A 24,114-nucleotide genomic window follows, 5' to 3' on the forward strand; every position below is an offset into this window, starting at 1 on the left:
TGAGCACGAGGTCGTTGCCTCTGTGAACTCATTGTTGTACATTCTAACATAGTGATAGTTTGCAGCCTGTGGGCTGCCGTGATTTTTCCCTTAGTTTGGGTTTTCCACGTAAACATCCTGCGTACTCTTCTCTTCTTCGTGTCGTACTTTATTTCCCGTTTTTTCTGTGTATGATTCTAAGCTCGGTTGTGGCCGAGCATTGCGTATAGGGAGCGTTTCAGTTCTTGTCATGTGGGAGGTGATGCACATGAAGACGAAGACATACATCCGGTGTTTCATCAACATGAGCTTGTACAACAACTTCAATGAAGAGAGCAAGGCTCATGAACTCAAGGAGAAGATCAACATCATGTTCCAGAACAAGAATGCCGTTAATCGGGTTTCGGTATTCTGGAAGCTAGTGAGGCTCCGGTACCAAGACGACTCTAGTATGGCAGAGCACATGAATGCCTTCTAGGGGTTGATACACCAAGCAACCTCGTTGGAAGTACCTCTTGCCGATGAGGTACTCGCATTACTCCTGCTCGGTTCCCTCCCAGATAGTTGGTAGACACTAGTTGTCACGTTGGGCAATGTCGGGCCAGAAGGAAAACAGTTGTCCCTAGCAAGGGTAAAATCAAGCTTGCTAGATGAAGCTCGCCGGAAGGACTGGGAGTTCGGAACCGATCTGAAGGCCTTGGTCACGGAAGATGACCACAACTGGGGAAGAGGCCGCTATCGAAGTCCCCAAAACTGGGACAAATCGGGTATGAGGTCGAAGTCAGGGGGAGGCCTATTTGCTTCTACTGTGGGAAGCCATGGCACTTCTAGAAGAACTGCTGATATTTCCGGAAAGAGAAAGAAACCGGTACTACCGATTTGAAGAAGAGTTCGGACCGAAATGGTTCGGACTGGAGAGGCCTGGATCGGAAGGGAACGTCGGAAATTGCGACAAGTGAAGAAGAACCGATGCTCATTACTGAGGAGAATGAGTTAAACCTAGTCGGCGACGAGACAACGTGGGTTGTCAATTCCGGAGCGTTGTCCCACCTAAGACCAGATCAGAAATGCTTCTCATTCTACATAGCTGGTGATCATGGTTGTGTCCGGATGGGGAATGAAGGTACATGCCGAATTATCGGCATAGGAGATGTGTTGTTGACGACATCAACCGGATGCAAGTTGCTGCTGAAGAATGTCCGACACGTTCTGGAGGTTCGACTAAACCTGATATCATCCGGTCGGCTAGATGATGAAGGCTACATGGGTAGCATCCGGAACGATGTCGCGAAGTTTTGTGCGTGTGTGTTACTTGGGCAGGACCACGGGGGTCTTGGAGTAGGGAGTACTGAGGGGATAGAGAAGACCCGAGGTTTGCTTTATGACAATACTACTTCCCGACCCCTTCTCGAGCAAGGGCTCGTTGCCCATTTTTGTGAGGCCGGTGGCTTTCGTTGATCACGACTCGTCAAGTTTTCAAGATCACCGCACGAGCCAAGTTATCAAATGGGTACAAGCAAAGATGAGCACGCAAGATGAACGCACAAGGGGACGATAACACAAACACGAATGCCTGTACATCTTTATGAGGAGGAGAGGTGCATGGGCAATGCCCGAACGCTCCCTCGTCACAAGACGTCAAACGTACAAGGAAGATACAAAACACACGCACAAATGCTCGTATGCCTTTATGAGGAGGAGAGTTGCATGGGCAAAACCGAACGCTCCCTTGTCACAAGACGACCAAATGTACAAGGAAGACAAAAACACACGCACAAATGCTCGTACGTCTTTATGAGGAGGAGAGGTGCACGGGCACACCCGAAACGCTCCCTCGTCACAAGATGACCGAACGTACAAGGAAGACACAAACACATGCACAAAATGCTCGTATGCCTTTATGAGGAGGAGAGGTGCATGGGCAAAACCGAACGCTCCCTTGTCACAAGACGACCAAATGTACAAGGAAGACAAAAACACACGCACAAATGCTCGTACGTCTTTATGAGGAGGAGAGGTGCATGGGCACACCCGAAACGCTCCCTCGTCACAAGATGACCGAACGTACAAGGAAGACACAAACACATGCACAAAATGCTCGTACGCCTTTATGAGGAGGAGAGGTGCATGGGCAAGCCCGAACGCTCCCTCGTCACAAGACGACCGAACGTACAAGAAGACACAAGCACACACACAAATGCTCGTACGCCTTTATGAGGAGGAGAGGTGCATGGGCACGCCCGAACGCTCCCTCGTCACAAGACAGCTGAACGTACAAGTGGACGAGAACAAAGAAAGAAAGAAAGAAAGAAAGAAAGAAAGAAAAACACGAATCATATTGGCTAAAGAAATAAATACGTCTTCGATTCCAACGCAAGAGGACCCTTTATAAAATATGAACCCGACGTGAATCGAACACGCCACCTTTTGATATGGAGTCAAACCCACTACCATTGTGCCACATATCGTATGTGTTCAAAAAATAAACTAGTTGCACTATTGTACGACGAATCATATGTATTGTTATGGCCCAAGGAGGCCGATGGATAAAACCGTCATTGTGGTTGACCTTCCTAAAATGAACCAGACGTGAATCAAACACGAAACCTTCTAGTCTAGAGTTAGACACATTGCCATTGCATCACACATCCTACATGTTCAAAACATGAACTATCAAACATGCCTTAGCTATTACAAGACAAATCCTACATCTTGTTATCGCCCAAGAAGGCCAACAGATATGAAAGTCATTGTAATAGACCTTCCTGAAATGAACCTGACGTGAATCAAACATGCAACCTTCTGATCTGGAGTTAGACGCGCTACCATTGCACCAGGGATCCTACATGTTCGACAAATGAACTAGTTGCACTATCGAACACACCTTAGCTATTGCACGACGAATCCTACACATTGTTATGGCTCGAGGAGGCTGACATTGTGGTCGATCTTCCTGAAATGAACCCGACGTGAATCGAACACGCTACGTTCTGATATGGAGTCAGACGCGCTACCATTGCGCCACAGATCCTACGTGTTCAAAATATGAACTATTGAACATGCCTTAACTATTGCACGACGAATCATATATCTTGTTATGGCCGACGTATAACAAAGTCATTGTGTCCGTCCATACTGAAATGAACCTGACGTGAATCAAATACGCAACCTCTTGATCTGGAGTCTAACGTGCTACCATTGCGCCATAAATCCTACGTGTTTGAAATGTGAACTATCCAACAAGCCTTAGCTATTGCACAACAGATCTTGCATATCATTGTCGTGATGTGGCGTGCTCGAGAGTGGGAAAAACCGGCGAAAGGGGGGGTCAAAATGTGCATGTGCAATGTGTGTGCACACAAAGGCGATTAATTGTGCATATGCAAAATAAAAAGGAAAAGAAAGGGTGGAAAGGAGGTATAGAAGCTCATGCAAAAATTAAGAGAGAGGAGAGATAAAAGGTAGAGGGGAGAAAGACTATGAATTTATAGAGATAGATTTAAATATATATTATATAAGAGAGAGTTAATGGGCTAGTGGATAGTCACATTGACTTCTAGCTAGAGGTGCATGGTTCAAATGTAGTCTAATTCCTTCTTAATTGAAGATAAAATTGGCGACCCCCCTTCCTTTTTTTCTATAAAAGGAGGTCGAGGGGGGCTCATTCGGGAGGACGTTTTGGGAGGAGGAGACTATCGCCAATTTTCCTTCGAAGCTCTTCATCTTCTTATTCACCACTTCTCTTCATCTCATACCCCTTCATCCCCCCATCGCCACGTGCTCGTCTCCTTCGCATCGGCACTCGAAGTGCTCGTGAGCCCAAGCTTCGTTGGTTCAACGTTGCTCCACTCCGTTCGTCGTTGCGAGCCCGTGTGCTCGCCATTCGGGTGGTCGTGGTTCATTGGGATTGGCATTTTGGTGGTGCTCGTGTGTTCATCTTAGCCGTGTTCAGATTTGCTTTTGTCTCTAAGGGCATTTAATATTTATGTTTTGATTGAGCTTGTGGTTAACTATAAGTTGCCATTGTAAACAAAACCCTAATTTATAAAGGGTCCTCTTGCGTTGGAATCGAACACGTATTTATTTCTTTGGTCCATATCATTCGTGTTTCTTTCTCTCCTTCTTTCTTTATTCGTGTCTTCCTTGTACGTTTGGCCGTCTTGTGACGAGGGAGCGTTTCGGGCGTGCCCATGCACCTCTCCTCCTCATAAAGGCGTACGAGCATTTGTGTGTGTGTTTGTGTCTTCCTTGTACGTTCGGCTGTCTTGTGATAAGGGAGCGTTTCGGGCGTGCCCATGCACCTCTCCTCATAAAGACGTACGAGCATTTGTGTGTGTGTTTGTGTCTTCCTTGTACGTTCGGCCGTCTTGTGACGAGGGACTGTTTCGGGCTTGCCCATGCACCTCTCCTCCTCATAAAGGCGTACGAGCATTTTGTGCGTGTGTTTGTGTCTTCCTTGTACGTTCGGTCGTCTCGTGATGAGGGAGCGTTCGGGCTTGCCCATGCACCTCTCCTCCTCATAAAGGCGTATGAGCATTTTGTGTGTGTGTTTGTGTCTTCCTCGTACGTTCAACGTCTTGTGACGAGGGGGCATTTTGGGCGTGCCCATGCACCTCTCCTCCTCATAAAGGCGTACGAGCATTTGTGCATGTGTTTTGTGTCTTCCTCGTACGTTTGACGTCTTGTGACGAGGGAGCGCTCGGGCGTGCCCATGCACCTCTCCTCCTCATAAAGACGTATGGACATTCGTGTTTGTGTTATCGTCCCCTTGTGCGTTCATGTTGCGTGCTCATCTTGCTTGTACCCGTTTGGTCACTTGGCTCGTGCGGTGATCTCGAAAGGTCGACGAGTCGTGAACAACGAGAGGCCCCGGCCTCACAAAACAAAGGGCAACGAGACTTTGCTCGGGAAGGGGTCGGGAAGTAGTATTGTCGTAAAGCAAACCTTGGGTCTTTTCTAGATCCCTTGAGTACTCTCTAGTCCAAGACCCCCGTGGTCCTGCCCAAGTAACACACGTGCGCGAAACTTCGTGACATCATTATGGCCCAAGGATAAGACCATCATTGTGGTCGACCTTCCTAAAATGAACTTGACGTGAATCGAATACACAACCTTCTGATCTAGAGTCAGATGCGCTATCATTGCACCATGGATCCTACGTGTTCGAAATATGAACTATCGAATACGCCTTAGCAATTGCGTGACGGATCCTACATATTGTTATGGCTCAAGAGGGCCGACGAATAAGACCATCATTGTCGTCGACCTTCCTGTTACCTGTAAGAATATACGGGGAGGCATAAGGGTATGTGTAATGATGTGTATATATAATATGAATAAGTGTGTAAGGATGAGTATGTGTATGTGTATGAACACATGCAAATTTGTGTGCATGTGTACAAAAGTGAGAAAGTGGGTAAGTAATGTAACTCCCTACTTGTCTCATTCTTTATTTGTAATGCTTCCCTCTTGTACTATATAAACCCACCCATGGGGGCATAATAGAACATAGCTTTTTCCCTCTCATTTTGTGTTTGTCTCATTATTTCTTTTTCCCTCATTTGGTGTTTGTAACAACAGTTCCTAATGAACCCGACGTGAATCGAACACGCAACCTTCTGATTTGGAGTTAGATGCGCTACCATTTCGCCACGGATCCTAATTGTTCAAAAATTAAACTAGTTGCACTATCGAACACACATTAGCTATTGCACGATGAATCCTACACATTGTTATGGCCCAAGGAGGCTGACTGATACGGCTCCTCGAGAGGTATGGTTTCGATGACTCGCTTCGGCTGTTGAAGCGGGAATTCATGGAGTGGTTCGAGAGCCTCGACTGCTCCTCCAGGAGTTCGAGAAACGGTTTGCTCGGATCTTGGCATTAGACAGGACCATGCTCGATACGAGTTGCATCCTACTATTTATCAAGGGAGAAGGTGGGTCTCCTACTGGAGACGAATGAAGGGCTCACGGCTGATTGGGCCGTGGTAAAAAGGGTTTGTAGCCGTTTCAACAAGCGGCGTGAGTGGAGCAACGCGGGTCCATCGGCAGCAGGCCCGACAGTGGGGAAAATGCTAGAAGAACCGATTCCGGCTCGAACGGAGGAGACACGGAGGTTGATCGAGTCGTGTGGTTTCGACCGACGTGGTCAAAGGCCCATCTAGGGGCACGACCCTGGAAGAATTAACTAAGATGGTACGTGAACTCTAGATCGCGCAGACCCAGAGAGATAGTGGGGGACAGCCGCGTGACCGGAGGCCTCCGATCGACCAGCGATGCATGTGGTGCGACGCGGTCTGCCACACCCGGAGGGAGTGTGCGGATTTTGCCGAGGCTCTTCGAAATAACATAGTGTACCTATGGAATGGGCGGGTGCACGCGTATGAGACCCAGAAACCCCTAGAACTGAATACCAGTCAGTGCAGGATGAAGCGGTTAACGGAATAAACCGCAGCGCAACACGCCGACGCAGCGTCGACAGGTATGTGGGTTGAGGGCGATGGCTGTTTGAAACCAAAGGACTCAGGGTTCTCGCCATTGGTGCTAGAAGGTCTTTCCGGAGTGCGGTTGAGAAAGAACGAAGCGGACGGCGTAGAGAAGCGGGTTTGGGAGGTTACGGGATGGTATGATTCGGTGGAGGAAAAGACCGGTTTTGTAGAGGCGGTGTGCCAGAACTATGAAGTTTTAGTGGAAGATAAGTGAACGGGAAAAGGCGGAGGAGCAAGACCCACGAATCGGTACGAGAGACGACGCGCACCGAAGAAGAGCAGCGCCGGGGCTTCTGGTTCACAGGAAGGTTGAAGTCGGTAGGTTACCGATTGGGTTCGGAAATTGAAAGGGCGATGGACTTGCGGAAAGTCCTCAAAGAACAAATCATCGATAGCAGGGTAGAGCTGTCTCTGAGAGAAGTTTTGGGAATCGCCAAGAAGGAGGTCCACGAATCCATCGTGGACTTGGTGAAACGTAAATGGCGGATGACGGAGACAAAACTGGAAATACCCGTAGAGGTAAGAATGGCGCACCTAGATGACGTGGCCGTGGAAGACAAATTTTTGGAGACATTACATAAGACCGTATTGGGCGAGTGCAACTACGAAGATACCCGTCCGAATCAGGAATGTCCAAGAACCGGTGGTGCCCTTGATAGACCATGAGAGCCGAAATCAACCTAATGTCCATGGATTTCTACAAGAAAGGGAAGTCGCCGATCCGTTGGCTTCTGTAGGCCTTAACAATATGTAGGATTCGTCGTTCAATTGCTCAGGCGTGTTCGATATTGCACTAGTTCAGTTTTCAAACGCGTAGGATCTGTGGCGCAATGGTAGCGTGTCTGACTCAAGATCAGAAGGTTGTGTGTTCGATTCAAGTTGGATTCATTAGGAAGGTCAACGAAACTAACGGTCTTATCCTTGCGCCATAACCATATGTAGGATCTATCGTTCACTTGCTAGGATGTTCGATTCACGTCAGGTTCATTTCAGGAAGGTAGGCCACAATCACTTTCTTATCCGTCGGCTTCCTTGGGCCATAACAAGATGTAGGATTTGTCGTGCAATAGCTCAGGCATGTTCGATAGTTTATATTTCGAACACGTAGGATCCATAGTGCGTCTAATTCCTAATTAGAAGGTTGCATGTTCGATTCAAGTCGTCGTTCAATTGCTAAGGTGTGTTCGATAGTGCACTAGTTCATTTTTCAAACACGTAGGATTCATTGCGCAATGGTAGCACGTCCGACTCCAGATCAGAAGGTTGTGTGTTCGATTCAAATTGGGTTCATTAGGAAAGTTGACGAAACTAACGGTCTTATCCTTGGGCCATAACAATATGTAGGATCCGTCGTTCAATTGCTAAGATGTGTTCGATAGTGCACTAGTTCCTTTTTCAAACACATAGGATATGTGGCGCAATGGTAGCGCGTCGAGCTCCAGATTAGGAGGTTGCGTGTTTGATTCACGTCGGGTTCATTTCAAGAAGGTCGCGTGTTTGATTCACGTCGGGTTCATTTCAAGAAGGTCGGCAACAATCACTTTCTTATCTTGCGGCCTCCTTGGGGCATAACAAGATGTAGGATTCGGTATGTAATAGCCAAGGATCCGTAGCGCGTCTAATTCCAGATCAGAGGGATGGGTGTCCGATTGAAGTCGGGTTTTTCCTTGGGCCATAACAATATATAGGAGTCGTCATGCAATAGTTAAGGTGTGTTCCATAGTGCATTAGATCATGTTTTAAACACATTGGATCTGTGGTGTAATGGTAGCGCGTCTGACTTTAGATCAGAAGGTTGCGTGTTCGATTTATGTTGGGTTCATTTTAGGAAGGTCAGCCACAATAACTTACTTATCTGTCGGTCTCCTTGGGCCATAACAAGATTTAAGATTCGGCGTGTAATAGCGACGACATGTTCAATAGTTCATGTTTCGAACACGTAGGATCCGTCGCGCATCTAATTCCTAATCAGAAGGTTGCATGTTCGATCCAATTCGGGTTCGTTTTAGGAAAGTTGACCACAATCACAGTCTTTTCCGTTGGCCTGCTTGGGCCTTAACAATATGTAGGATTCGTCATGGAATAGCTAAGGCGTGTTCCATAGTGTATTACATCATGTTTTGAACATGTTGGATTCGTGGCGCAATGGTAGCGTGTCTGACTCCAGATCAGAAGGTTGCGTGTTCGATTCACGTCGGGTTCATTTTAGGAAGGTCGGCCATAATAATTTCTTATCAGTCAGTCTCGTTGGGCCATAAAAAGATCTAGGATTCGTCGTGCAATAGCTCAGGCATGTTGGATAGTTCATATTTCGAACACGTAGGATCCGTGGCGCAATGGTAGCACGACTGACTCCATATCAGAATGTTTCATGTTCGATTCACTTTGGGTTCATTTCAGCAAAGTGGGCCACAATGACTCACTTATCGGTCGGCCATAACGATATGTAGGATTTGTCATGCAATAGGTAAGGCATGTTCAATAATGCAACTAGTTTGTTATTTGAGCACGTAGGATCCGTGGCGCAATGGTAGCCCGTATGATTCTAGATCAGAAGGTTGCGTGTTCGATTCACGTCTGGTTCATTTCATGAAAGTCGACCACAGTGACGCACTTATCGGTCGACCTCCCAGGGCCATAACTATGTATATTAACTAGCTGAGTAATTAAGAGTTAATTAGTACCTAATTATGTGATGAAGGAAGGTGCGGAACATTATATGATATGTGTGTGAGAGTAGAGATACATTTATGAACAAGACAAGATGGGGGATGAGTAAACTAGAGTGTATATTATAAAAAATCATCATCGAACAACAAAAAACCCACAATGAGGTAGATATACATCTCATGTGCAAAGGTGCACATGTATGACTAGAATATAGGTACTAATGTGTAAGTCCTATATTAAATGTACGTAGGAGTGGAGGATCTAGAATATCCGACTTAAGTACAAGGTCCTATTTCAGTTGTTATAGTCAACACTTCTAACTAGATCTATCTAGGTAACTACGAAGTTACATGGTTGACTAACTAACTAAACTAAGTTGAGCTTGATCTCTCAACACTATGTTTAGGATTTGTCGTACAATAGTTAACGCAGAATCCGTGGCGCAATGGTAGCACCTCTAACTCCATTTCAGAACGTTGCGTGTTCGATTCCTATTAGATTCATTTCAGCAAGGTGGGCCACAATGACAAACTTATCGGTTGGCCTCCATGGGCTATAATAATGTGTAGCATTCGTCTTGCAATAACTAAGGTGTGTTTGATAGTGCAACTAGTTTATTTTTTGAGCACGTTGTCGTGAAGAAAACCGTCCCCAGGCACAAACCGTGTATAATGTGTGTGAACCGGCCCTTACACGTGGGCACGTCCTTTGTTGTAAAGTAGATAGGTAGGCGCAAGGGTTAAATCCTAGGTAGCAATATTCTATAGGGGAAATCGAGGAGTATCTCTGTCCGAAAGGACCGAGTATTAATGTGATCTAAATGGGTGAAACGGCCTCCCTCCTTGAGCTATAAAAGAGAGGGAGACAGGGGGAGAGATGGGGATCGCGCGCTTGAGGGAACGAAGTGCTGTCGGACTGGGACCGAGCTCTTCTTCTCTGTCGTTCTCCATAGCTCTCTTTTGCGCAGGCTCTTAGGAGGCTGATTCTGCTCCGTGGAACGCCCATGTGCTTTCGGCAGAATCTCCATCTTGCTCTCCTGTGTGCGTGGGTGATCAGGCGTCGGTATCCACCTCGCCGACCTGGTCGGCTGCAACCGTTCGATTTGTCTGCATACATACAAATACATGCGTATATTTACATACACACTCTAGTGTTCTCAACTCGCGTCTCCTGTGTTGTTGTGACGCGTCCCCATGCGCTTCTTTGTCTATACGTGAGCGACTCTCTCTCTCTCTCTCTCCCTTTTTCCCCACCTATTCCTCGGTCCAAGACCCCAGTGGTCCCGCCTTGTTCTCCACGCACGCACGTAACAACGCGACATCTTTGGTGAACCCGACGTGAATAGGTCGCAGAGGAGTAGAAGATGAGGGGGTCGGACCTTGCAGAAGCCATGGCTTCGGCTGTAGACCGTATAGTGAGTGCGCACGAAGGCACCGGCGCCCTTGATAGGGCTATCGAGGCGGTTGTCGGTACGATCGGCCGGTTTAGTGGAAAGGATGCCACGAGCTACTTGGCGTCCTACCGGGTTGAGATGGTAATGAGGGACATCCCGGAAGAGAGGCGTCTAGCCGGATTCCCTCGAGTGGCAATGCCGGGTATCCATACGGAGGTGCTCGAGGTACGGGCCGAGAGCCGGACCTGGGAGGAGTTCGAAGGTCGACTCCTCGAAAGATACAGGCTTGAAGATGTGCTTCGACTTTCGAAGCGGGACTTCATAGAGTGGGTGGAGACCCCCGACAAAGGAAGGAACGCGTCAGTGCTCCTTCGGGAGTTTGAGGAACGCTTCGCGCGCCTCTCGGTGCTTGACTGGACCGTTCTGGACACAAGCCGTGTCCTATTGTTTGTTAAGTTGGTTGACGAGCGGGATCAGGAGCAGGTAGGCCTCCTATTGGAGACTGATGACGGGCTGACGACCGACTGGGCCGTGGTGAAAAGGGTCTGTGGCCGTTTCGACAAACGGCGGGAATGGGTTGACAAAGGGTCGACAGGGGCGGGCTCTGTCGCAGCAAAGAAGCTCGAGCCAACACCACCAACGTGAAGGGAAGAGACCCGAGATTGGCTCGAAACCGGGTCGGCTTCAACCGGCGTGGTCAAGGGCTCGTCCGGGGGAGCAGCTCTGGAGGAGCTGACGCGGATGGTAAGGGATCTCCAGATCGCCCAGGCACGGAGGGATGGTGGCGAACAGGCCTATGACCGATGACCTCTGGCTGAAAACAGGTGCATGTGGTGTGACGCGGTTGGACACATCCGAAAGGACTGCGGGGACTTCACCGAGGCGATGAGAAGCAACGTGGTGTACCCGTGGAATGGTCGGGTGCACGCCAGCGAGACCCAAAGGGCCCTGAACCTGAACGTCGGGCGAGGGGGTATGAAAAGGCTGATGGAGGAGGCAGCGGCTCGTCACGCGGAGACTGTCCACTACTCGGCGTCAGCTGGTATTCGGGTCGGAGGAGGCGAGGCCCCGAAGACGAACAAAGCCGGGTTCTGGCTGACGATGCTGGAAGGCCTCGCCGGCACACGGCTGAGGGAAGAAGAGGTGAACCGCGCGGAAAAACGGGTCTGGGAGGTAACCGAGTGGAAGAAAAGATGAGCTTCGTCGAAGCCGCTTGTCAAAACTACGAGGCTCTGGTGGAGGACAAGCGGGTAGGGAAAACCGGAGGGGCCGGGCCCTCGCAGCGATATGAAACTCGATTCTGGCAAAGACGGAATGAGGCCGTTGTAACCGGCGCCCAGGATAATCCCAAGAAGGGCGGGTACCGGCTGGGCATAGAAATCGAAAGATACACGGACCTGCGAAAGGTCCTGGAAGAACGAATCCTCGACAGCAAGGTGGAGCTATCGCTGAGGGAAGTGCTCGGGATTGCCAAGAAGGAGTTCCACGACTCCATCGTAGACTTGGTGAAGAGGAAGAGGCTGTCGATGGAGACAGAACCGGAGAAGCTGGTGGAGGTGCGGACGACGCACATAGAGGACATGGCGCTGGAAGACGAGTTGGTGGAGAGCCACTATTCGAGGCCGCACTGGGCTAGAGTGACCACGGAGACCCCCGTGAAGATCGGAGATGTTCATGAACCGGTGTTGGCGTTGGTGGACCACGGTTCAGAAATCAATTTGATGTCCATGGACTTCTATAAGAAGGGGAAATGGCCGATCAACACCAAGCACGGGTGGAAAATACGGGCGGCAACGCGTGCCACCGAGGAACTGCATGGAGCCTGCTCGAATGTACGAGTAAAGATCGACGATGTTGAGATTGACCAACACTTCTTCGTACAGGAGACGTCCTCACATCCGGTTATACTCGGAGAACCGTACATCACGGCAACACGAATGGAGACCAAGGTGCTGGACAACGGCTCGGCCTATGCGAGGGTCAAGAGCCAGGATGGGCGCCACTCGGTCCAGTTCCTGACGGTGAGACCGAACCATGAGAGGAACCGCGAGACCCTCGGGGGCGAAAGCCGGGAGAATTTTTGAAGAGGGCTATCAAGGCGTGGGGCCGCGATAGTCCAGACACTCCGGGAGAACCCCACAAGTTTAAGATAGCGAAGAAACCCTGTACTATAAGTAGGAAATTTTGGTTCTCCGACAACGGAGGGTGTACGATAGTCGACGTTGTTGGCCGGGAGAAGAGAAGGGCGGAGGAGCGACTTCGGGCATGTGGCGTCCTCGACCTCGGAGAAGAAATCAACGGAGCCGTGGAGGCGGTCTCTTTCATCGATACCTTGGGGGAGCTGTGGGAGGTAGTCGGAGGAGTCCTTAAAGAGGACCGGACGATTCCGGTATGTTCGGAAAAGATGTACGAAGTCATCGCGGACTTCAGTAGAGGGCTCGAGTCGGATCGGACGGCCCGGGTGGACACGAGGTACAAGACTATGGACCGGAAGGTGAGGCTAGTTGCGGCTCCCTTGCCGGAGGGCAGCGAGTTGCGAATAAAGGGGGTTGCGTCGGACTCGAGTTTACGAAATCCGGCCCGCATAGGACACACGTTCATCGACATAACGCTGCGCGAGCTCAAAATCGGTGGGGGCGGCTTCCTATTGCTGGCAGAAGAGGACCGTTTTCAGGAAATGCTCGGAAGGCACGGGAAGGCTTTTGCATTCTCACCGGAGGAGATCGGGTGCGTAGACCCGACAGTCGTGGAACCGATGGTGATATTCACGGTACTGCATGTGCCGTGGAGTCTCAAACCGATTCCAGTACCCAGAGCTCACATCCTGAAGCTGATGGAGCTGTTAAAGTAGAAGGTCGAGATGGGAATCCTCAAACCGTCGAGTGCCCCATACTCGAATCAGTGGTTTACCGTACCGAAGAAGGACGGCACGCTGCGCTTTATTGAAGACTTGCAGCCGATCAACAAGGTGAGCATTCGAAACGCAGGAATCATACCGACAATAGACGAGTTCGCAGAGGCCTTCGCTGGAAGGTCGATTTACTCGGTCGGTGATCTCTACTCGGGGTACGATCAGTTCCAGCTAGCCATAGAGAGCAGAGACATCACGACAATGCGAACTCCTCTCGGCCTAGTACGGATGTGTACCCTACCGCAAGGAGGGACGAACTCCATGGCTCACATGGTGAACGCAATGAACAAGGTGCTGAGGGATTGTATCCCGGACATCACCATGCCATTTTTGGACGTCGTCCCGATCAAGGGATGCCCAGTGGAAGAAAGGGACGAGACGATCGGACCGGACGGGTGCCGGAAATTCGTGGCGATGCACATCGATGACTGCGAGAAGGTGCTACGGAGGTTGGAGGGCACGAGGCTCACCTTCTCCGAGGAAAAATCGGCCTTCGGGCAAGCAGAGATCATGGTCGTCGGACACCTATGCGGGTTGTACGGCCGGAAACCGGCTCCGGCTAAGGTAGAAGCCATCTCCGCGATGAAGGACGACTGTAGCTCGGTCACGGAGGTTCGGAGGTTCTTGGGAGCGTGCGCGTTCTACCACATATGGATCCCACATTACGCTCACGTCGCGGAGCCGTTATACGGGTTGATGAAAAAGGGGCGAAGATTCGAGTGGAGAGACGAGCATACGGAGTCTGTCCGGAAGATCAAGGAAGCACTTGCCGCAGCTCCAACGCTCCGAAAGGCTGTCTACGGAAAGAGCACTCCAATTTACGTAACGGTAGACACGCGTCCGATCGGGATCGGATGGGTCGTCAACCAGGAGGATGAGGACGGCATGCGTTTCCCGATCCGGTTCGGCGCGAAGGTCCTCAGCGAGCGACAACGAGGATACGCCCAGGTTAAACGTGAGCTCTGGGGTATCGTTTCGGCGGTAAAGGCCGATAAAGACTACCTGATCGGGGCAGAGGTAATTATCGAGACGGACTGCCTGCCAATTCTTGGCATGGTTTCCGGATGCGCGACGCTGGACCTGGCAATGCTCAGGTGGATAGCGTACATCAAGTCCCTGAATCTGGAAATACGACACATTTCCGGGAAAGACAACGCCATGGCCGACATGCTTTCAAGGGCGAGGTTCGAAAACGACGGCGGCAGGGTTTCAGAGGACGAGGAAGTTGGCGTGGACTTCTTCGAGGCGGCTTACGTGACAACCAACGGGGGAATGCTCTCCAACGCTTAACGACTTCGACGAGAGCAAGTACGACGGGGAGTGGCTGCGGATCGGCGGGTTCCTGAAAACCGGACGAGGCCAACCGGATTCGGAAGAAAGCCTACCGATTCTTTCTCCGGGACGGATACATCTGGAAGCACCTGAAGAAGAGGAATGGCATCCCGCTCCGAGTGGTGGCGAAGAAGGGGGAACAAGAGGATTTGCTGGCGGCGTACCACGATAGCCCGTGGGCTGGACACCGTGGAACGTGGGCCACGTTCGAAAAGCTAAAGGGGATGTACTGGTGGCCGGGACTATACCGGGATGTGCATCGGTTCGTGACGAGTTGCGAAAGATGCCAGGTGCACTCCATGATCCGACACCGGGACGAGCTTCACCCGACCTACCCTCCGACCGTCCACTTCAAGTGGATGGTGGATTTGGTGACGATGCCAATGGGGGTAGGACAGATGCGGTATCTGGTGCTGGCTCGGGAAGATCTAACGAACCAGGTTGAAGGCCGAGCCCTGCAGAACAAGACGACGGCAGCCGTATGCCGGTTTTTGATTGAGGACGTGGTATGCCGATACGGGTGCGTAGGGAAGATCGTGGCTGACCGTGGTGAGTTGGACGCAGAAGAGGCCGAAGAGCTGTTCGACCGGTTAGGAGTCAAACTTTCGCTCACCACAACGTACAATTCGGAGGCGAACGGGAAGGTGGAGGGCGGACACGGGCCAATTGTCAAAGCGCTAGTACGAGCGTGCGGAGGCCGAGTCGGGGACTGGCCATAGCTGCTACCTTATGCCTTGTGGGCGGACCGGACTACGCACAGTTCGGTAACCGGGTTCATGCCGGCCGAGCTGATGTTCGGACAGAAGCCGATCATGCCAACAGAGCGAATGATCTCCTCGTGGGCCACGGTGGACTGGAGGGATGAGATGAGCCGGGAGGAACTGTTGGCGGCGAGGATTCGATAGCTCGAGTGGAGGCCGGAGGACGTAGACCGAGCCGCGGAGAAAGTTTGAGTAGCGAGGATAAACAACAAAGCCTGGTTCGACCGAACACACCGGTCCAGGCCAAGGAAGATCGAAGAAGGCGACTGGGTGCTAGTCTACGACAACAGCCTCGACAATCAGCTCAGGGCCACGCGGAAGTTTGCGAGGAGGTGGTTCGGGCCTTACGTAGTAACTGACGGGAACTGAACGCTCCCTCTACGCAACGCTCGGCCACAACCGAGCGTAGGATCATACACAGAAAACGGGAAACAAATGCACCACACAAAGGAGAGAAAAGGTAGACAGGATGTTTACGTGGAAAACCCAAACTGAGGGAAAAACCACGGCAGGCCACAGGCTGCAAAACTATCACTATATTGGAATGTACAAACAGTGAGTCCACGGAGGCAACGACCTCGTGCTCACGATCTTTGCCACAGGAGGTGGTTACAACAGAGGCAACGACCTCGTTCTCTCTCTCTCTCAACTTGTACACTGTTACACGCTCTCTCTTCTTGCACCAACAAGAAAATAACAACACATACTAAAAGTTTGCCCTAAGTCATATTTATACTAATATGACTTTTCGGCTATTTACAAATATAGTCTCTTCATCCGGTTCATACCGGGTCTGCACCATTCGGCTCTCCGTAGCCGGGTACTCCTCATACGGTTTCGGCCTCGGCCGAGCTTGTTCATCAGCACTGTTCTTCTCCCTTCCCATCCGGAGGGACCTGTCTCCCAACAGTAACAGGCACCAACGGTAATGGGACATACCATCTCGCGGAGCTCGATGGTGTGAGAATGGCGATACCGGTGGCGGGGAAGAGGATCAAAGCGTTCAAGAAACGACACGACAGCGAGCCGGAGCTAGGGGGCACGGACAACAACGACGAGTAGCCCGAGGCGGAAGACGAACCGGTAAATGAGGAATAAAAGCAAGGGTTTAGGGTGGATACCGGTGGATGCGCGGTTTGGTGGGGGCGGATGTCGTGAAGAAAACCGTCCCCAGGCGCAAACCGTGTATAATGTGTGTGAACCGGCCCTTACACGTGGGCACGTCCCTTGTCGTAAAGTAGATAGGTAGTCGCAAGGGTTAAATCCTAGGTAGCAATATGCTATAGGGGAAATCGAGGAGTATCTCTGTCCGAAAGAACAGAGAATTAATGTGATGTAAACGGGTGAAACGGCCTCCCTCCTTGAGCTATAAAAGAGAGGGAGATGGGGGGAGAGACGGGGATCGCGCGCTAGAGGGAACGAAGTGCAGTCGGACTGGGACCGAGCTCTTCTTCTCTGTCGTTCTCCATAGCTCTCTTTTGCGCAGGCTCTCAGGACGCTGATTTTGCTCCGTGGAACGCCCGTGTGCTTCCGGCAGAATCTCCATCTTGCTCTCCTGTGTGCGTGGGTGATCAAGCGTCGGCATCCGCCTCGCCGACCTGGTTGGCTGCAACCGTTCGATTCATCTGCAACCGTTCGATTTGTTTGCATACATACAAATACATGCCTATATTTACATACACACTCTAGTGTTCTCAACTCGTGTCTCCTGTGTTGTTGTGACGCGTCCCCGTGCGCTTCTTTGTCTATACGTGAGCGAGCGTCTCTCTCTCTCTCTCTCTCTTTTCCCCACCTATTCCTCGGTCCAAGACCCCAGTGGTCCCGCCTTGTTCTCCACGCACGCGCGTAACAACGCGACAATGTAGGATCTGTGGCGCAGTGGTAGTGCGTCTGACTCTAGATCAGAAGGTTGTGTGTTCAATTCACGTTGGGTTCATTAGGAAGGTCGAAGACAATGATGGTCTTATACGTTGGCCTCCTTGGGCCATAACAATATGTAGGATACGTCGTGCAATAGGTAAGGCGTGTTCGATAATTCCTATTTCAAACACATAGGATCCATGGCGCAATGGTCACGTGTTTGACTCCAGATTAAAAGGTTCAATGTTCGATTCATGTCGGATTCATTTCAGGAAGGTAGGCCACATTGACTTTCTTATCTGTAGGCGTGCTTGGGCCATAACAAGATGTAGGATTCGTCATGCAATAGCTAAGGCATGTTCCATAGTTCATGTTTCGAACACATAGGATCCGTGGCGCGTCTTATTCGTCCTCCTCCGTGGCCTATAACAATATTTAGTGTTTGTCCTTCATTTGCTAAGGCTTGTTCGATAGTGCACTAGTTCATATTTCGAACACGTAGAATTTGGGGCACAATGGTAGCGCGCCTAACTCCAGATCAAAAGGTTGTGTGTTCGATTCAAGTTGGGTTCATTTGGAAGGTCGACGAAACTGACGGACTTATCCTTGGGTCATAACAATATGTAGGATCGGTCGTTCAATTGCTAAGATATGTTCGATAGTGCACTAGTTTCTTTTGCAAATACATAGGATCTGTTGCGCAACGGTAGCGTGTCGAACTCCAGATCAGAAGGTTGCGTGTTCGATTCAGGTCGGGTTCATTTCAGGAAGGGCGGAAATAATCTCTTTCTTATCTGTTGGCCCCTTGGGCCATAACAAGATGAAGGATTCAGTGTGTAATAGCTAAAGCATGTTCGATAGTTCATATTTGGAACATGTAGGATCTATACCACGTCTAATTCCTAATAAGAAGGTTATGCGTTCGATTCAACTTAGGTTCTTTTTAAGAAGGTCAACCACCATGACGGTGTTTTCCGTCGGCATCCTTGGGCCGTAACAATATGTAGGATTCCTCGTGGAATAGCTAAGGTGCCTTTCATCATGCTTTGAGCACGTTGGATTCGTGGCACAATGGTAGCACATTTGAATCCAGATCAAAAGGTTGTGTGTTTGATTCATGTCGGGTTTCTTTCAGGAAACTCGGCTAAAATGACTTTCTTATACGGCGGTCTCCTTGGAGTATATAGCAAGATGTAAGATTCATCGTGGAATACCTAAGCCATGTTCAATAGTTCATATTTCGAACACGTATGATCCGTGGCACAATGGTAGCGCGTTTGAGTTCATATGAGAATGTTGCATGTTCGATTATTCTCGGGTTCATTTCAGGAAGGTCGACTACAATGACGGACTTATCAGTCGGCCATAACAATGTTTAGGATTCGTCCTGCAATAGCTAAGCCGTGTTTGATAGTGCAACTAGTTTCTTATTTGAGCACGTAGGATCCGTGGCGCAATGGTAGCGCGTCTGACCCCAGATCAGAAGGTTGCGTGTTCGATTCACGTCGGGTTCATTTTAGGAAGTTCGGCCACAATAACTTTCTTATCCGTCGTCAGTGTCCTTGGGCCATAAAAGGATGTAGGATTTATCCTGCAATAGCTAAGGCTGTTCGATAGTTCATATTTCGAACACGTAAGATCCGTGGCGCAATGGTAGGATTTATCGTGCAAGATGTAGGGTTGGTTGTGTAATAGCTATGGTATGTTCAATAGTTCATATTTCGAACACATAGGATCGATGTTGCAAAGGTAGCACTTGTGACTGCAGATTAGAACGTTGCGTGTTCGATTCACGTTGGGTTGATTTCAGGAGGGTTGACCACAATGACGGTCTGATCTGTCGGCCTCCGTGGGCCATACCAATATGTAGGGTTCGTCCTTGAAGTGCTAAGGCGTGATCGATTGTGCACTAGTTCAATTTTCAAACACGTAGGATCCATGGCGCAATGGTAATGCGTCTGACTCCATATCACAAGGTTATGTGTTCAATTCATGCCGGGTTCATTTGAGGAAATGGTTGACCGAAATGACGGTCTTATTCGTGGGCCATAACAATATGTAGGATTTGTCGTTGAAGTGCTAAGGCGAGTTCGACAATGCACTAGGTCATTTCTTAAACACGTAGAATCCGTAGAAATGGTATCGAGTCTGATTCCAAATAAGAAGGTTGTGTGTTCAATTCAAGTTGGGTTCTTTATGAAGGTTAATGAAACAGACGGTCGTATCATTTGGCCATAATAATATGTAGCATCGGGTCAAGTTGGGTTCATTAGGGAGATCGACGAAACTGACGAAAAATTGCTAAGTTGTGTTCGATAGAGTACTAGTTCCTTTTTCAAACACATAGGATCTGTGGAGCAATAATAGCGCGTTGAACTCCAGATCAGGAGGTTGCATTTTTGATTCACGGCGGGTTCATTTCAGGAAGGTTGGCAACAATCATTGTCTTATTTGTCGGCCTCCTTGGCCCATAACAAGATATAGGATTCGAGGTGTAATAGCAAAGGCATGTTCGATAGTTCATATCTTGAACACGTAGGATCCTAATTAAATGCTCAGCGGCACGATTAAAGCCGATGATCGTAAGCCATGTCCTTCATCATGACCTTAAATTAAATAATCTATGGTCCGTAGCGCATCTAATTCCTAATCAGAAGGTTTTGTGTTCGATTCAAGAGGATTGGGCCTTAACAATATGTAGGATTTGACCACAATGATGGTCTTTTCGGTTAGCCTCATTGAGCGTTAACAATATGTAGGATTCGTCATGGAATAGATAAGGTGTGTTCCATAGTGCATTAGATCATGTTTTAAACACGTTGGATCCGTGACGCAATGGTAGCGTGTCTGACTCCAAATCAGAAGGTTGCGTGTTCGATTCACTTCGGGTTTATTTCAAGAAGGTCGTCCAATATAACTTTCTTCTTTGTCGATCACCTTGGGCCATAACAAGATATAGAATTCTTCATGCAACAACTAAGGCATGTTGGATAGTTCATATTTCGATCTCCTTGGCCCATAACAAGATGTAGGATTCATCGTGCAATAGCTAAGGCATGTTCGATAGTTCATATTTCGAACATGTAGGATACGTGGCGCAATGATAGTGCGTCTAACTCCATATTATAACGTTGCGTATTCGATTCACGTTGGGTTCATTTAAGCAAGGTGGGCCACAATGACGGAGGTATTGGTCGGCCTCCTCGGGCCATAACAACATATAGGATTCGACGTGCAATAGCTAAGGCATGTTCAATAGTGCAACTAGTTTATTTTTTTAACATGTAGGACCTGTTCAATTTACGTTGGGTTCATTTTAGGAAGGTCAGCCACAATAACTTTCTTATCTGTCGGTCTCCTTGGGCCATAACAAGATTTAGGATTCGGCGTGTAATAGCGACGACATGTTCGATAGTTCATGTTTCGAACACGTAGGATCCGTTGCGCATCTAATTCCTAATCAGAAGGTTGCATGTTCGATCCAATTCGGGTGCGTTTTAGGAATGTCGACCACAATCACGGTCTTTTCCGTGGGCCTGCTTGGGCCTTAACAATATGTAGGATTCGTCATGGAATAGCTAAGGCGTGTTCCATAGTGTATTACATCATGTTTTGAACATGTTGGATTCGTGGCGCAATGGTAGCGCGTCTGACTCCAGATCAGAAGGTTGCGTGTTCGATTCACGTCGGGTTCATTTTAGGAAGGTCGGCCATAATAATTTCTTATCAGTCGGTCTCGTATGGCCATAACAACATCTAGGATTCGTCGTGCAATAGCTCAGGCATGTTGGATAATTCATATTTCGAACACGTAGGATCCGTGGCGCAATGGTAGCACGACTGACTCCATATCAGAATGTTTCATGTTCGATTCAGTTTGGGTTCATTTCAGCAAAGTGGGCCACAATGACTCACTTATCGGTCGGCCTCCTTGGGCCATAATGATATGTAGGATTTGTCATGCAATAGGTAAGGCATGTTCGATAATGCAACTAGTTTATTATTTGAGCACGGAGGATCTGTGGCGCAATGCTAGCCCATATGATTCCAGATCAGAAGGTTGCGTGTTCGATTCACGTCGGGTTCATTTCAGGAAAGTCGACCACAGTGCCGCACTTATCGGTCGACCTCCTAGGGCCATAACTATGTATTATTAATTAGGTGAGTAATTAAGAGTTAATTAGTACCTAATTATGTGATGAAGGAAGGTGCGGAACATTATATGATATGTGTGTGAGAGTAGAGATACATTTATGAACAAGACAAGATGGGGGATGAGTAAACTAGAGTGTATATTATAAAACATCATCATCGAACAACAAAAAAGCCACAATGAGGTAGATATACATCTCATGTGCAAAGGTGCACATGTATGACTAGAATATAGGTACTAATGTGTAAGTCCTATATTAAATGTACGTAGGAGTGGAGGATCTAGAATATCCGACTTAAGTACAAGGTCCTATTTCAGTTGTTATAGTCAACACTTCTAACTAGATCTATCTAGGTAACTACGAAGTTACATGGTTGACTAACTAACTAAACTAAGTTGACCTTGATCTCTCAACACTATGTTTAGGATTTGTCGTACAATAGTTAACGCAAAATCCGTGGCGCAATGGTAGCACCTCTAACTCCATTTCAGAACGTTGCGTGTTCGATTCCTATTAGATTCATTTCAGCAAGGTGGGCCACAATGACGAACTTATCGTTTGGCCTTTTTGCGCTATAACAATGTGTAGCATTCTTTCTGCAATAACTAAGGTGTGTTTGATAGTGCAACTAGTTTATTTTTTCAGCACGTAGTATCCGTGGCGCAATGGTAGTGCGTCTGTCTCCAGATCAGAAGGTTGCGTGTTCAATTCACGTTGGGTTTATTAGGAAGGTCGAAGACAATGATGGTCTTATACGTTGGCCTCCTTGGGCCATAACAATATGTAGGATATGTCGTGCAATAGCTAAGGCGTGTTCGATAATTCCTATTTCAAACACATAGGATCCATGATGCAATTGTCACGCGTTTGACTCCAAATTAAAAGGTTCGATGTTTGATTCACGTCGGATTCATTTCAGGAAGGTAGGCCACATTGACTTTCTTATCTGTAGGCTTCCTTGGGCCATAACAAGATGTAGGATTCGTCATGCAATAGCTAAGGCATGTTCCATAGTTTATGTTTCGAACACATAGGATCCGTGGCGCGTCTTATTCGTCCTCCTCCGTGGCCTATAACAATATTTAGGGTTTGTTCTTCATTTGCTAAGGCTTGTTCGATAGTGCACTAGTTCATATTTCGAACACGTAGAATCTGGTGCGCAATGGTAGCGCGTCTAACTCCAGATCAAAAGGTTGTGTGTTCGATTCAAGTTGGGTTCATTTGGAAGGTCGACGAAACTGACGGTCTTATCCTTGGGTCATAACAATATGTAGAATCGGTCGTTCAATTGCTAAGATGTGTTCGATAGTGCACTAGTTTCTTTTGCAAATACATAGGATCGATGGCGCAACGGTAGCGTGTCGAACCCCAGATCAGAAGGTTGCGTGTTCGATTCACGTCGGGTTAATTTCAGGAAGGTTTCTTATCTGTCGGCCCCTTGGGCCATAACAAGGTTAAGGATTCAGTGTGTAATAGCTAAAGCATGTTCGATAGTTCATATTTGGAACACGTAGGATTTATACCACGTCTAATTCCTAATAAGAAGGATACATGTTTGATTCAAATTAGGTTCTTTTTAGGAAGGTCAACCACGATGACGGTCTTTTCCGTCGGCATCCTTGGGCCGTAACAATATGTAGGATTCGTCATGGAATAGCTAAGCCGTGTTCCATGGTGCATTTCATCATGCTTTGAACACCTTGGATTCGTGGCACAACGGTAGCACATCAGACTTCAGATCAAAAGGTTGTGTGTTCGATTCACGTAGGGTTTCTTTCAGGAAACTTAGCCAAAATAACTTTCTCATCCGTCGGTCTCCTTGGAGTATATAACAAGATGTAAGATTCATCATGGAATACCTAAGCCATGTTCGATAGTTCATATTTTGAACACATATGATCCGTGGCACAATGGTAGCGCGTGGGAGTCCATATGAGAACGTTGTATGTTCGATTATTCTCGGGTTCATTTAAGGAAGGTTGACCACAATGACGGACTTATCAGTCGGCCATAACGATGTTTAGGATTCGTCATGCTGACCACAATGACGGACTTATCAGTCGGCCATAACGATGTTTAGGATTCGTCATGCAATAGCTAAGCCGTGTTCGATAGTGCAACTAGTTTCTTATTTGAGCACGTAGGATCCGTGGCGCAATGGTAGCACGTCTGACTCCAGATCAGAAGGTTGCGTGTTCGATTCACGTCGGGGTCATTTTAGGAAGTTCGGCCACAATAACTTTCTTATCCGTCGTCAGTGTCCTTGGGCCATAAAAGGATGTAGGATTTATCCTGCAATAGCTAAGGCTGTTCGATAGTTCATATTTCGAACACGTAAGATCCCTGGCGCAATGGTAGGGTTTATCGTGCAAGATGTAGGGTTGGTCGTGTAATAGCTATGGTATGTTCAATAGTTCATATTTCTAACACATAGGATTGGTGTTGCAAAGGTAGCGCTTGTGACTACAGATTAGAACGTTGCGTGTTCGATTCACGTTGGGTTGACCACAATGACGGTCTTACCTGTCGGCCTCCGTGGGCCATACCAATATGTAGGGTTCGTC

General features: G+C 48.5%; 7 non-coding genes across 7 annotated transcripts; 5 read left to right on the top strand and 2 right to left on the bottom strand.

Moving 5' to 3' along the window:
- Window positions 1-2,938: 2,938 nt before the first annotated feature.
- TRNAW-CCA (transfer RNA tryptophan (anticodon CCA)) lies at window positions 2,939-3,010 on the bottom strand. Its single transcript has one exon. It is a non-coding gene; the product is annotated as a tRNA-Trp (tRNA).
- Window positions 3,011-5,566: 2,556 nt separating this feature from the next.
- On the bottom strand, window positions 5,567-5,638 carry TRNAW-CCA (transfer RNA tryptophan (anticodon CCA)). Its single transcript has one exon. It is a non-coding gene; the product is annotated as a tRNA-Trp (tRNA).
- Window positions 5,639-8,600: 2,962 nt separating this feature from the next.
- Window positions 8,601-8,672, top strand: TRNAW-CCA (transfer RNA tryptophan (anticodon CCA)). The gene has a single exon. It is a non-coding gene; the product is annotated as a tRNA-Trp (tRNA).
- Window positions 8,673-18,838: 10,166 nt separating this feature from the next.
- On the top strand, window positions 18,839-18,910 carry TRNAW-CCA (transfer RNA tryptophan (anticodon CCA)). The gene has a single exon. It is a non-coding gene; the product is annotated as a tRNA-Trp (tRNA).
- Window positions 18,911-20,217: 1,307 nt separating this feature from the next.
- Window positions 20,218-20,289, top strand: TRNAW-CCA (transfer RNA tryptophan (anticodon CCA)). Its single transcript has one exon. It is a non-coding gene; the product is annotated as a tRNA-Trp (tRNA).
- A 730-nt stretch (window positions 20,290-21,019) lies between these two features.
- TRNAW-CCA (transfer RNA tryptophan (anticodon CCA)) lies at window positions 21,020-21,091 on the top strand. The gene has a single exon. It is a non-coding gene; the product is annotated as a tRNA-Trp (tRNA).
- Window positions 21,092-23,693: 2,602 nt separating this feature from the next.
- Window positions 23,694-23,765, top strand: TRNAW-CCA (transfer RNA tryptophan (anticodon CCA)). The gene has a single exon. It is a non-coding gene; the product is annotated as a tRNA-Trp (tRNA).
- Window positions 23,766-24,114: the final 349 nt, after the last annotated feature.

Source organism: Azolla caroliniana, unplaced genomic scaffold, assembly GCF_043228905.1.
Source record: "Azolla caroliniana isolate FFs.n. ecotype wild unplaced genomic scaffold, voAzoCaro1.0.p SCAF_16, whole genome shotgun sequence".
NCBI lineage: Eukaryota > Viridiplantae > Streptophyta > Polypodiopsida > Salviniales > Salviniaceae > Azolla > Azolla caroliniana.